We start from the raw sequence: 9387 nt of genomic DNA, 5'->3' as shown, positions 1-9387 counted from the left end.
GGGGACTTTTTGGATAGCATTGGAAATGTAAATGAGGAAAATACCTAATAAAAAATTAATTAAAAAAAAAACTGACAGCTCCAAGTTCAGTGAGAGATTCTGTCTCCAAGACAGAGAGTGATTAAGGAAACCCTCTGATACAGGCCTCAGGCCTCCACATACGGAGTGTGCATATAGCACACACACACACACACACACACACACACATACCTGCATCACACACACACACACACACACACACATTCACACATACCTGCATCACACACACACACACACACATTCACACACAGACACTAATAACCAAGACAGATCAAAGCAAGACAAATTGGGTAGAGTTGAGTCAGTGACCAAAGCTGTAACTCTGTTACTGCATTCACCCTAATGTCTTGGAGGCAAGCAGGACAGTTGACTTTCCGCTGTCAGAGAGCCATCCCTGCTGAAATGGGTACTTAACTTCTAAGCCACCATCTCTTCTGTTTGTCAACTGGAATGGGAAGTCTTCCCAGATAAAGTGCTTGGTGCTTCCTAAGCCCAGGACCAGTGTGAACACAGCCCTAGTGTGAATTGTAGCCCTAGTGCAACTGAAGAGCTTCTAATGTCTGGCTGCAGCAGTCAGGGTTTCTATCACCCTTAAAACATACCATGACCAAAAGCAGCTTGGGGGGGAAAGGGTTTGTTTTAGCTTACATGTCAAGATCAGTTTATTATGAAGGGAAGTCAGGGCAAGAATTCTAGGTAGGATCCTAGAGGCAGGAACTAAAACAGAGACTATAGAGATGTGCTACTTACTGGCTTGCCCTTCCTGGCTTGATGATTTGGTTTTCTTACACACCCCAGGCCCACTTGCTTAAGGATAGCAACCACCCACAATAGGCTGGGCCCTCTCACACAAATCATTAATAAGAAAATACCTTACAACCTTGCTTACAGCCCAATTTTATGGAGGCATTTTCTCAACTGTCAGTTCCCCTGTTGTGACATACCCACCAGAAAAGACGACTCGGACATGGGTTTAAGCCAATAAAAGGTCTTTATTATCTGGCCAGCAAGTATACTGGGTGTTCAGGGTCCCAGTGTAGCACTGAGCCTTTCTTAGGGTGAGCTTTTAGAAGCACAAAAACCATGATCTTGGTTGACATAGTTCAGCTAACAAGAACAGTTAGCCAGAAGCAGAACTACAGAAGGCAATAAGCAAGGTCAGTACATTTAAGGACTTCGATGGATTAGCTTTTGGTTATTGTTTTGGCTAGTGGTGCTTTCTACGTGCTGGATTCTATGACCTGTATTGTACTTCCATGAGTTATGCTAGAGGTCTGGGGACCTGGAGCACATCCTCTCAGATAACTCTAGTTTATGTCAAGCTGGCAAAAAATTTAGTCAGCATGGGTATAAAAGGAGAGCAAGATACAAGGAGATGAAGATCCATTTTCCCCTGGAGAAGAGAGAGACAGTGGCCTTGAGGAAGTTTGAAGAAAGGGAAGCTGGAAACCAAAACCAAGTCCACTTTTGTTTGTTTTGAGACAGGGTCTCAGTATGTAGCCCAGGCTGGTCTTAAACTCCTCATAGAGATCTGCCTGCCAAGTGCTGGGATTGAAGACAGGCACCATCACAATCCATGTCTTGGCTGAGACTGGTTCTGATAACTGAATGTGGTGGAGTGGTCAATGGACTGGAAACGCTGTAAAACCAATGCTTCAGCACCAACCCTGGTTAATGAGGGATAGAGACTGTGTCACCAACACTGAATGCGGGGCATGCAGATTAGCCATGCCCTATCTCCCAGAGAGACTCGAGTAGAAACTTGGAGGCTCTGTCGGCTAGCACTTAGTAGTTGTGGTGGAGCAGTGCCTTGTCAGCTTGCAAATAGGGAAGACCTCAGAATTTTCATCAGTCTTCATCTTTTCTGGAATTCTGTCATAAGTATCATTTGTATTAATTTCTGTTAAGATTTATTGTATCTTAATATTTATTTACGTGTGTATGTGTGTGAGTGTATACCACATATGTGCAGACCAGAAGAGGGCATCAGGACCCTGGAGCTGGAGGTACACATGGTTGGGAGTTGTGCAGCCATGGATGGGTGCTGGGAACCGAACTGTGGTCCTGAAAGAACAGCAAGATCTCTTAACCACTGAACCGTCTCTCCGGGCCCTATCATTTTATTTTTCTTAAAAAAAAAAAACCTGTTAAGTCACATTTATTTATTGGTTGTGTATGTATAAGGGTAAGGGAATATGTCCCTAGTAAGGCAGAAGGGTCAGAGAAGAAAGAGAAAGTCTGAGTGAGGCCTGAGATGGTGAGGGAGCCAGTGCTCAGGAAAACCCATTACGTCCCTTGCCCACTCCTACCTATGGATGGCCTTTCTCTTCCCAGTCATTTGGTTCCCAGGCGACAGATTCACTTAATGACCATGAGATGGTTCAGAGCCCCTGGAGAACTGAGTGAAACATGATGAAAATGGCATGTGGTACATTTGTCTGAACAACGAACTGCAGTAATAAACAGGCCTTGGACACTGAATAGGAAACACGCAAAATATTTAATTTTAAAAAGCATTCTGATAATGCATGCAAATAACTAAGAGTCAGGGTCAAATTAAGATCCAAATAGCAGCTATATACAAAGAAACCTATGAGGGCTAGAGAAACTACTGAGGAGCATTAAAGACAAATAGCATGCAATCTGACTCAAAATATTTTTCTCTCATATGCATAATAAAGCATGCTATTCATGTTCAAGGTTGCTGCAAACTGAAATGAAGAGAGCAAATTACACTTTATATAACGATGCTTTGAAAAGGCATCTGGAGCTTTACAAAAAAAAAAGTGGAAATTCAAAGGAACTAGTGTTTTGGCATGCCCTTTTGTCTGTGGCTGGCTGAGTGCTGTGTGGTGCAGGTGTGAGCGAGTGCATGTACGTATGTGCATGTGGAGACCCGAGGTCAGCCTTGGGCCGTTCTTCAAGAGCCACGCTCCCCTCCCCATGTTGATTTAACTATTTGGGGATGGTACTTGCATGCCACAGTGCCAAGTATGGAGGACAAAGGACAACTTGAGGAGCTCATCCTCTCCTTCCAACATGTAGGTTTTCGAGCGTGAGCTCAGGTCAGCAGGCTTGAGGGGAAGTATCTAGCAAGGCATCTTGCAGACCCCAACCTTGTTCCGTAAGACACAGTCTCTGCCTCCTCCAGTCTGGGATTGCAAACTCAGTACCACCAGGCCTGGCAACTTGACACAGCTTCTAGGGATAGAACTCATGTTCTCATGCTTGTATGACAGGCACTTTACTAAATGAACCATTGCCCCAGCCCTGCAATGACTTTTTGTTTGTTTTTGTTTGTTTGTTTTGTTTTCAAGACAGTGTGTGGCCCTGGCTGGCTTGGAACTCACAGAGCACAGCTGGCTTTCTTTTTCCTTCTTTTTTTTTTTTTTTTTTTTTTTTTTTGGTTTTTCGAGACAGGGTTTCTCTGTGTAGTCCTGGCTGTCCTGGAACTCACTCTGTAGACCAGGCTGGCCTTGAACTCAGAAATCCGCCTGCCTCTGCCTCCCAAGTGCTGGGATTAAAGGCGTGCGCCACCACGCCCGGCTCTTTTTCCTTCTTGACACTGGTTTTTTTCAAACCCTGACAGGTCTCCAGGGTACTGTCTTAAGTGACCACCTTCTCCAAAGGTGCCTGTAGTATTTCTTATCTCTACTACTTGTTTGGCACTTAGTAATAATAGCTAGCACTTAGTGAGTAGCTATTCTATGTCAGGAATTAAGTCTCCAAGGACAATTACTTAACTAAACACAGCAATCCTTAAATTAGCACTATCATGCCAAATTACATTAAAGGAAGAGGAGGGGAAGGAGGAAAAGGAGGAGGGGAAGGAGGAAAAGGAGGAGGAGGGAGAGGAGGAGGAGGAGGATTTCAAATCAATGATGTTGGTCTCTTATTAATCACAGCGACTTTTTCAACTCCAGCTAACTAGCATCTCCTGTCTCAGTAACATCCCATGAATAGCACTGATATTTTTGCTTCTCTCTGAAATTTCATAAACCAGGCTTCTATCTGCTACTTTTAAAAAAAGATTCATTTATTTTATTTATATGAATGCACTGTACCTGTCTTCAGACACACCAGAAGAGGGCATCGGATCCCATTACAGATGGTTGTGAGCCACCATGAGGTTGCTGAGAATTGAACTCAAGACCTCTGGAAGAGCAGCCAGTGCTCTTAACCACTGAGCCATCTCTCCAGCCCCTCATCTTCTACATTTATCTTAGTATTCTTTCAAGTTCCCACAACAGCTCATTAAGCAATGAACATTCAATGGATTTTCTAGCCCAAAGCTCCAAAACCGTCTACCTCCCTCTCACAAAGGAGTTTAAGGGTTAAATGCTACATGGTGAGGTCCATCACTGAAACATGCAACACTCTGGTACCAATCTCTGTGCTAGTTTGCCTTCTGTTGCTGTAAGAAGCACCACAACCGAAAGCAACTTGGGAAGGAAAAGGTTCATTTCATTTTATACATTACAGTCCATCATGAAAGGAAGACAGGGCAGGAGCTAAAGCAGCAAGCAGGAAGGCTGCTTATTGCCTTGCTTCCAGGTCACATTCAGCTGCCTGCTTTTATATCACCCAGGACCATCTGCCCAGTGATGACATTATTTGTGGTGGGATAAGCTCCCTTCTATAGCTGATCTTTGCTATTTTGAGGGGTTTCCTTTTTCCCACCCCCTATCCCCCCACTTTTACCCATCACTAGACTCCTCCATCTGTTAGTAATCAAGGAAATGCTCCATACAGGCCCACTGGCCAGTCTGATAGAGGCAGCTCTTCAAATGAGATTCCCTCTTCCCAGATGCCTATAGCTTGTTCGGAACAGGCCTGTAAACCTAACACTCAGAGGGTTGAGGTAGGAGGATCAGGAGTTCAGGGTTATCCTTAGGTATTATATTAGTTCTCTAGAGTAACAGAACTTATAGAATAAATCTCTCTATATAGAAAGGGAATATATTACAATGGCTTACTGGCTCTATGGTCCAGCAAGTCCAATAACGACTGTCTACTACCAAAAGGTCCAAGAATCTAGAAGTTGTTCAGTGCACAAGGGTGGATATGTCAGCTGGTCTTGAGTATATGTCAGAATTCCAAAGAAGAAGGCTCTAATGCTAGTGAAGGAATGGATTTGCCAGCAAGAGTGAGAGGAAGCAGGCAAAAAGCAAGCTTCCTTCTTCTATGTCCTTCATATAGGCTGCCAGCAGAAGGCATAGCCCAGATTAAAGGTAGAACTTTCCACCTTAAATATCTTGATTAGAAGTGGATCTTCCCATTTCAAATTAAGCAAAAGTCCCTCATAGGTATGCACCTCCATTTGGGGTTTTAGTTAATTCCAAGTGTAGTAGAGTTGATAAAGAAGACCATCAGAGCTATGTACTAAGTTCAAGGTCAGCCTTGGAGACATGAGGCCTCGTCTCAAAACAACAGAAACAACAATAGCAATCTTCTCTCTGGGGCACAGAACATGCATTAAGTCTGTATAAGGCTCCAGCCCCCAAAGAAAGACAGACAAATGAATTTTATGTTATTAAAATGACCCACAGGTCAAGGAAACTTCTCGTTACAGCAGAGGAGACCACCTATGGAAACTTACAACCAGTCCATAGAGTTGTGGAGCCCAGTCCCAGTTTATAGCAAACACTCCAAACAAATAAGGCTCAGGAAACACTGAAAAAGAAGAGGCAGAAAGATTATAAGGGCCAGCAGGGATCATCAAGTTTGCTGTGCGAGTATGCCTCCATGTCTCCTAGTAATACCAGAAGCTGCACTCATAAAGTCTCACCAACATGACTGTGCAATGTGAGCTGAACAAAGATGACACCATGAACACCTTGAACTGGAAAAGGAAAAGCCCATGAGGCCTCAACCCCATACAGAGTGTGATAGGCAACTCAGTAAAGCAGGGAATGGGAGAGGAGGGTATAGAGAGAGGCTAGCCTTCTTTAAAACCCAGTTATGTTAAGTGACTATGTTTTTGTTTTAATCTTAGCTGTGCAATAAGAGGCTGCTTCACAACAGGTGATTATGATTTGCCTGGTGCACTAGCAGGGAATGATTTTGCCAGCTGCAGATAGTTTAATTCTGGGGACCCTGGAGAGGGTCTAAGTGGGAGACCAAAGGGCCTGTGGTGATTGCTGCTGCCGGTTTCTGCTGCTGTGCTTGCTGGATTGCTAGCTATCCTCCTGACTATGAAGACTGGATTTGCCCCTAGCACCCTGACATCCCTAACCAGTCTAAAGAGGCCTACGCCCCCTTTCCCTCTAACCTTCTCTCTCCTACCTAGTTTTGGGGGGTTGGAAGGAATTAGGGTGTAATAAGGATTGAAAAGGTGGTAGTTTTAACAATCCAATAAAATACCTAAACAAATAAGTTGACAGGAGCCTTTCTCCAGGGAAGAAAACACACCGATTGGCTGTAGAGTGCCCTGAAAACATGCATACAAGTAATATATGAGCAGAACAGGTTATAGTTAGGAATATATGTGTATGTACATATATGCAATTAGTGAAAAATGAGGTCATGAATTTGAAGTAGAGTGTGGAGGACTATATGGGATGGATTAGAGGAAGGAAAGGGAAGGAGAAATGTTGTAGTTAAATATAATCTCAAAACAAATTACATTTAAAATTGTTTTGAATGGTCAACTAATATTTGTCTGAAAGTAGTACAGATGGGGTCATTGCACAGGTCAGCTTTTTGTGGGTTACATATACAATGTCATTTGTTTTTAATGAAGAACCCCATTTTGCTCAGTTCTGGGAGGCTTGGGTACAACTGTGTAGTGGTTAATATTCCAAACTACATAGCTTCTTAGAGAAAGAATCAAGGCGCCTCTTTGGTAAGTCAACAAATGAGTGCTTTTTGCCTACACTCATTCAGATGACAGATTCAACTACCAAGTATCAAAAAAAAAAAAAAAAACTCCAATTAGGGCACTTTGTGTGTCCTTCTTTCTTCTCAAATACTTACATACTGTTCCTTGTGAGAGCATGTCTTCCTCACTAGAGTCCATCACTTTGCTGGGCACACAGTAGGTGGTGGGTGTCTGCTGTGTGCATGGAATGTTCTAGAGGTCTAACAGTCCTGCACTGCAAGGTATGGCATTAGGAAGAGATCAGGGACAGCTCTCTGGTTCCCACTGTTTTTGTTCTTGGGGCATCTCTGTGTTCTGTGTTATAATTCTGTTCTTGGTGGGGCTGAGAGTCTGTAAAATATGATTGACAAAGTGACGTTTAAAAAGGAGATGATTTGGGCTGGCAGTATGGCTCAGGGGGCAAAGGCACTTGCTGCCAAGCCTGATTGCCTGGGTTTGATCTCAGAAACTCACATGGTATAAGGAGAGAAGCCACCCCTGTAACTTATCTTCTGATTTCTATATTTTCATATGTGTGCATGCACACACACACACACACACACACGTGTGCACGCGAGGGTGATGTGAAGGAAAGAGTGGGATGGAGAGTGAGGTGCCACAGGCTCCTGTGACTCCTTGAAGAGTCCTGAGCTAATGCCACATACAGCATTAGAACTAAGATGGCTCCCAGAACATTGGCAAGACAGCAAAAAGAGCCGAGGCCAGGCTGGTGGCTGCTTCCCTGTCTTCACAGAAATCCTAACAGGTGACAATGTTCCTCCCCCTGCCTCAAATGTGGCAGCACATGCCTGTAATCCTAGCATTAGGGAAGCAGAGATAGGAAGACCCATGGGCCTCAATGGCCACACAGTCTTACTCAATCAGTGAACTCCATGTTCAATGTGGAACTCTGTCTCAAAAACCATGGTGGAGAGGAATGGAGGAAGACATGTGATGTGGACCTCTGAGATCCACATGTATGTGCGCACATGTGCCCATATGCATACATAAACGTGCAGTGTCATGAAAGGTTAAAAAAGGTTCTTTCTTTCTAAAAGAAAGAAAATGGCTTGAAGTAGGGCAGGTGCCTTAATCCCAGTACATGGGAGGCAGAGGCAGGCTGGTCTCTGAGTTGAAGGCCAGCCTGGTCTACATCATGAGTTCCAGGACAGGTCAGCTAGAGCTACATAGTAAAACCCGGTCTAAAAAAAAAAGATAAAGAAAAAAAAGGTAGGCAAAAAAAGAAAAAATGGGGGGCTGGTGAGATGGCTCAGTGGACTGCTCTTCCGAAGGTCCTGAGTTCAAATCTCAGCAACCACGTGGTGGCTCACAACCATCTGTAATGAGATCTGACTCCCTCTTCTGGTGTGTCTGAAGACAGCTACAGTGTACTTACATATAATAAATAAATAAATCTTTAAAAAAAGAAAAAGAAAAAATGATACTTCCAAGGTAAAATGGCAGGTTAGAAATTTCCTGTGAATGGCTCTGCATATAGCAGGAGTTGAGAGAACAAAGATCAGGTCGCTCCGGTTGAGAGAGAACATCTCCAGTCAGAGAGAGGAAAGAGAGCTTCCCAGAGCAAGCAATGAAAGAAATTCAGTAAGAAGCAGGAAGATGTCCTCAACCCAAGCCCCACTTCCCTGAGAACTCAAGGCCACACAGCACCGCCTAAATCTGGAGAGAGCAGATAGCCTCAAGGAAAACAGTTATCAAGGCCAACACCACACACCCAGCTAAGAGTAGGGGATAACCTTGCCTGCAAACATGGAGCTCTAAGAGAAACCCATTGCTCTCAAACCTGAAATCTAAAATAGGTATTTGATGCTGTGAATTTGATGCAACTGAGAATTCCATCACATAGCTCCTCACTATCCTGAGACCACTGAGCTTCTCTTGGGACCTGAAAATAGAGACCAGTCAGTCCCAAGTCAAGGAGCCTCGGAATACCTTGTGTGGTGACTAATACTGTTGAGTTTGACAGGATCTAGAATCACCTAGGGCTCAGGCCGCTGGACATGCTCTCAGGGATTATCTAGAGTAGGTTAATGGAGGTGGAAGATCCTCTCCAAATATAGGTGGGTGGTATCAGCATTATTCCACAGGCTTGCGGCCTGAAGTAGATAAAAAAGGAGCAAGACAATCCGGCAGTGGTGGTGCATGCCTTTAAGCCCAGCACTCTGGAGGCAGAGACAAGTAGATCTCTGAGTTTGAGATCAGCCTGGTCTACAGAGTGAGTTCCAGGACAGCCAGGGCTACACAGAGAAACCCTGTCTCAACAACAAAAACAAACAACAAGAATAACCATAAAAAAGGAAGAAGGCGGGCTGGTGAGATGGCTCAGTGGGTAAGAGCACCCGACTGCTCTTCCAAAGGTCCTGAGTTCAAATTCCAGCAACCACATGGTGGCTCACAACCACCCGTAATGAGATCTGACTCCTTCTTCTGGAGTGTCTGAAGACAGCTACAGTGTACTTACATATAATCAA

The 9387-nt window shown here is 44.1% G+C and overlaps 1 long non-coding RNA gene across 1 annotated transcript in view; it reads right to left on the bottom strand.

The window, feature by feature from the left end:
* Positions 1–1014: 1014 nt before the first annotated feature.
* The window catches only part of LOC110286724, a 59269-nt gene continuing 50896 nt past the window's right edge, over positions 1015–9387 (bottom strand). The window contains exons 3-5 of the long non-coding RNA XR_002377160.1: positions 5639–5712; positions 2349–2429; positions 1015–1706 (exon numbers count right to left, since the gene is read on the bottom strand). This is a non-coding gene — a long non-coding RNA (uncharacterized LOC110286724). The remainder of the gene's footprint in view (positions 1707–2348; positions 2430–5638; positions 5713–9387) is intronic.

The sequence above is a fragment of the Mus caroli genome, chromosome X (assembly GCF_900094665.2).
Source record: "Mus caroli chromosome X, CAROLI_EIJ_v1.1, whole genome shotgun sequence".
In the NCBI taxonomy this organism is placed as follows: Eukaryota; Metazoa; Chordata; class Mammalia; order Rodentia; family Muridae; genus Mus; species Mus caroli.
This window is presented reverse-complemented; position numbering and strand designations above follow the sequence as displayed.